The sequence below is a fragment of the Lipotes vexillifer genome, unplaced genomic scaffold (genome assembly GCF_000442215.2).
Source record: "Lipotes vexillifer unplaced genomic scaffold, Lipotes_vexillifer_v1.1 scaffold199, whole genome shotgun sequence".
In the NCBI taxonomy this organism is placed as follows: Eukaryota; Metazoa; Chordata; class Mammalia; order Artiodactyla; family Lipotidae; genus Lipotes; species Lipotes vexillifer.
In genome coordinates this window covers 161376-165928 of record NW_006799924.1, presented here as the reverse complement: position 1 = coordinate 165928, position 4553 = coordinate 161376, and the positions used below count along the sequence as shown (strand labels likewise).

Here is a 4553-nt window from a genome sequence, read left to right as displayed (position 1 = left end):
AGTGTCAGTCCCAGTGTGGAAGGTCCACCCTTCAGAGCGCTAGAGCCAACTTCACAAACCCCAAGGCTGAACTGAGCTGTGGAGGCAACAGGATGACATTAATCGAATCCTGGACTCGGGTCACCATCGATACATGGAGAGGCAGGGAAGTTCGGTCGGGGGCTGCCTCCGGGGATCCTTGTGTTTGGGAAAGGGTGGTGGAGGGATGAGCCAGTGGATGAGGCCCGGTGTGGCAGGAGGGCTCATTTCACAAGCCAACAGGCCTCTAGCTCGCCACTCCAGGTGGGCATTTGGAGGGGACCTGGAGGGCCCTTCCCAGTCCTAGTTGGCTTTGCCGTGGGAGCAGTCGGCATGGCAAGAGTCCCAGAGATAGAATCCTCTTTGAGAGACAAAAACAAAAGAACGGAACAGGGAGTGATTAGCAAAAATGAATCTGAATGCAAGTGCCACAGTCTCTCTTGCCAGATGGCAAAGCAGCCATCAGCTGACATATCTGAGTCGATACAGGAACTCCCACGTTGCCCCCCGCCCCCACAACCACGTGGTCAAGTGCAGGCCTCTGCTTCTGAGATCAGCGCATTAACATTTCTTCCCCATGAAACCAGAAATGTCAGTGGTGTAGCCCTTGTAGCAGGGAGATGCAAGGTCAAGTCTATCTGTACACGAGACGGGAGAACTGGGAGGACTTGTAGTTCAGCTGGTTGCTGGGCATGAACTTGTGCAGCTCGCTCTTTTTGCAGCAGGGGTCGTAATTGTAGGTGCTGAGGCAGGCGTCGCAAGAGGCTTCCGAACACTGCGTGCAGGTGTTGGCGGTCCCTGGGCGGTCACAGAAGCCACAGCGGGAGGCGGCTACAGGGGAGGGCTTGGATTTCGAGTGGAGGGGCAGCGGCGGGTCGAGGCCCTGCGTCTGGCCTGCATACTTCTCCCGCAGAGATGACCCATGGGCCAGGCTGTCGTGGGCGGAGGCCTTGCTGGGAAAGCCGCTAGGCTTGGAGGCCGGGGAGCAGGCGAGCAGGCTGTCGCAGCGCTGGCAGAGGGAGGAGCTGCAGGACAGACCGCAGTTTTGGCACTTGGAGAGGGCGGACTCTTTGGCGGGGGGCGAGCGTTTGTGGTAGATGGGGTGGGCGTCATTTCTGACCAGCCAGACATCTGGTCGCAGGGCATCCTGCCTCCGGTACGCGGCCCTGGGCTCTGAGTCTGTGTACAGATCCACATCCTCCTGAGCGGAGAAGTACGTGCCACGCAGGAAGCCAAGGCCATGTTGGGGGAGGGGGATGGCAGGTTATCCGGGTTGCCGTGGGGGGAGCTGGACATGGTCAGGAGCGAGGGGAACGGGCGGATGAGCTTGTCCTTGAGGTCGTCCCCCAAGTCTGCTGCCACAGGCTCCTTCCGCAAGCTCAACAAGGTCTTCAGGGGCGGCTTCCGGCTCTCGCAGTAATTGTCATAGGTGTCCACCGACCTTGAAGGCTTGGTCACACGGGGCTTGTAGTAGTCCTTGGCTGCCCGCTCGCTGGCCAACTTCTGGAGCACTAAGCGGGCCATGGAGGTTGTCAGGTGCTCCCGGCCCTCAGCCCGCCGCCGCAGGGCATCTGAGCAGCCTCGCACATCCTCCGCACTGCTCTTGCGCTCGCTCACCACGTCCAGCTCAGAGTAGCCTTTGTCCTTGACGTGGGAGTGGATTCCTAGCATCTGTTCACACTCCACCTTGGCCAGAAAGAGTTCAAAGGAGACAATCTTCACTTGGAGGGTCTCTACCAGCTCTTTGAGCTTGTACGCAGTCCCCAACTTGAGCACGTAGCCCATGTAATTCAGGATGGCTCGGATGTCCTCTTCCAGTAATGTGGACTTGACGTAATAAACAAAGGGGCCCGTGTAGGTCTTGATGCTTCTGAATTCCTTCTTCCACGGGTAGAGGAAAAGGTTGACACCCACCGTTTCGAGCACACTGAAGGCACAGTGCAGAGCCCGCAGACTGGAGGAGCTCAGTGAGCGCAGAGAGCTCTCCACCACCTCATAGAACTGGATCAGCCGGAATCGATCAAAGGGATCCACCTTGTGCAGGCTGAGCAGGGTCGAGGCTGCCACCCGCAGGGACTCATCACTGCCAGGCCGCTGCTTGCTGGGGGTGGTACCCACTTTGCCTTCATGGAACTGCACGTACTTCCGAAATAAGTCATCCTTATATTTTGCATCCATTGAACTGGGCTCCCCCATCCGATCCAATCCAAGGACGGGGGCTACCTTATTTCCTCCATGGCTTCTGAGATAGAGGCAGGGACATTGCTAAAAGCATTGACATGTCGCCTGCCTGGACCAGCAGAGTGCTCCCGGCACTGCCGCCGAGGACGCCACGGCAGCTGCCGGAGCCAGGCCCGGCTGGGCTCTCGCGGCTCCGGCCGGCTGCAGTGTACACAAACCAGTAGCCCGGGGCCACAGCGACCCGGAAACACTCAACCAGGAAGTGACGTCTATCAGAGGCGGGTCCAAAGGGAGGCCCACACGCAGCTACGCCCTGGGCTGGCGTGAGGCCGTTGCTCGCCAGCGTCGGAGGAAGAAGCAGAAGACCGAAGAGTCAGCAGAGAGGCCGCTTTGGGGCCTAAAGGCTCACTCGCAGGCAGATTCTTAGCCACTGTGCCACCAGGGAAGCCCTGCTTCCCTGCAGTTTGATGGAATTCACTTTACATTATGTAGATGCCAACTGAAGCACCTTAATCAAATCATCCCAAACAAAGTGGCTGTAGCTTGACTTTTGTGTCATCCAAACTGGTCTTCAGGGGCCCTTCTAACCAAATAAACTAAGCCAAAAGCTACTTTTTTTTTTTTTTTTTTTCCAGGACTCACAAAGATACAGTCAACACACAGTCAGCAATAGATTGATTGTGGCCTTTGGGAAGTCACATGGCTTGTTCAGAATCCCCAGCTGCTTCTCAAGGTCAAGCATGCCTTACTTAAATGAGATATTTATTCTTGAGGACACGCTGCCAGTCCTAAAATTTTCTTGAGGACCTAAGGAGAGCATTTCACTTGAGGACATTTTTACTGGGGGAACTTTATGGTTGGCTGTGTAGTCTGTCAAAAACAAAAAATCACCTGAAGGTGGTCTTAATTTACCTTATTACTGAAAGGAAAATGTGCTGAGATAAAACTACTGCAGGATAAGTAGGCTTTTAGGCACCTTCTAGTATGTAATATTGAAAAACTGTAATATGTTTTTCTGAAGGGGTTGGTAAGAAGATGTGGAGAGGAAGTTTTATTTAGGAATTGCACATCTTAAAAAAGCAAAGTTTTTTTCTCAGAGAAGAGTCCCTTGATAAATACTATACTTCAATAGTAGCAATTTCTGCTGAGTTTCTATAAACGTTATCATATCTATGTTTACATCTATCATTTTAATAATATTCACATGTTGCTTTTAATTGTACTTTATTCCACTTTTTCTCAATAAAATTTCAAATCCATTGAGTACATATGGATTGATTCTTCAGCGTTCATACAACAAAGATTTATTAAGCACCTACTATATACAGGAAGTACCTATATTATTCTAGAAGACAGCAAGATATAATAATAGAAAGTATTTACTTTAAAGGCCAGTGACCTTGAATTTAAACTCAGCTTTTACAGTTACAGTCTTATGACCTGTGGCCATCTGACTTCAGTTCTCCGAGTCTCAGTTTCCTCATATGTATAACAGTACTAATGAAGCCTTATGGACAAAACTGCTTGGAGAGTTCAATAAAATAATTTTCAGAGACCAAACATTTCCTACTATATAATACGTATGCAATAAATGTAAGCCCCTCCCCAAGCCTTATATGTCAGGTGCTGGAGAGCTACATGATATATGTGTCATACACACACGGGCAGGGATAACTATGATATTTATAACTCAAATCTGTGCTAACATACTAATCATTCTAAAGACAATCCTGCTTTATACAGACTCCTTGGTTATACCAAGCAGCAAGCATTAAATGAGTCCTGGTATTTCCAGAGCTGCATTATATCTCATTTGAGATATTTCCTAAAAAAGTGTAAGAAATCTTGGCACTAGCAAATCTAAATATATTCATAGATTTGACTTCAGCTTGTCATATGCATTCTCTTAAATATAAGGCACTTTATAGTTTATAAATGAGCACAGTAATTCACATGCCCCGGGGTGGTTTTGATTTGCTTGCATTTAAAAAGGAACACTCTATCAAATGATGGGGTTTATCCTTTTAATAATTAGGAAGAGTTCTATTAAATTCCACCAAGGCCAGTCTTTCAACTTTAAGGTTGCAATCTCTATTCAGAAGAAAGATTTTAATTACCTCTTTAACCCCTCTCAATTCCACTATGATTTATAATGATTGTCATTTGCCTCCTTCTGGGGCAGGCATCCACAGCTCTGCATGCTCTGTCTCCTGTCTTAACTGCCTTCTCAAAATTGAAACTTCATTAACACCTTACTCATAACTTGTTTCTCAGAGTCCTTCCGGTGAAAGGAACATCCATTTGACACCCTGAAGATTCAGGAGGACTATGCTAATTTGCATAGCAGTTTGCAC

The 4553-nt window shown here is 49.4% G+C and overlaps 1 pseudogene across 1 annotated transcript; it reads right to left on the bottom strand.

Moving 5' to 3' along the window:
- Positions 1-464: 464 nt before the first annotated feature.
- On the bottom strand, positions 465-2322 carry LOC103073928 (spermatogenesis-associated protein 2 pseudogene; annotated as a pseudogene). The gene has a single exon (XR_457144.1). The product of XR_457144.1 is annotated as a spermatogenesis-associated protein 2 pseudogene (transcript).
- Positions 2323-4553: the final 2231 nt, after the last annotated feature.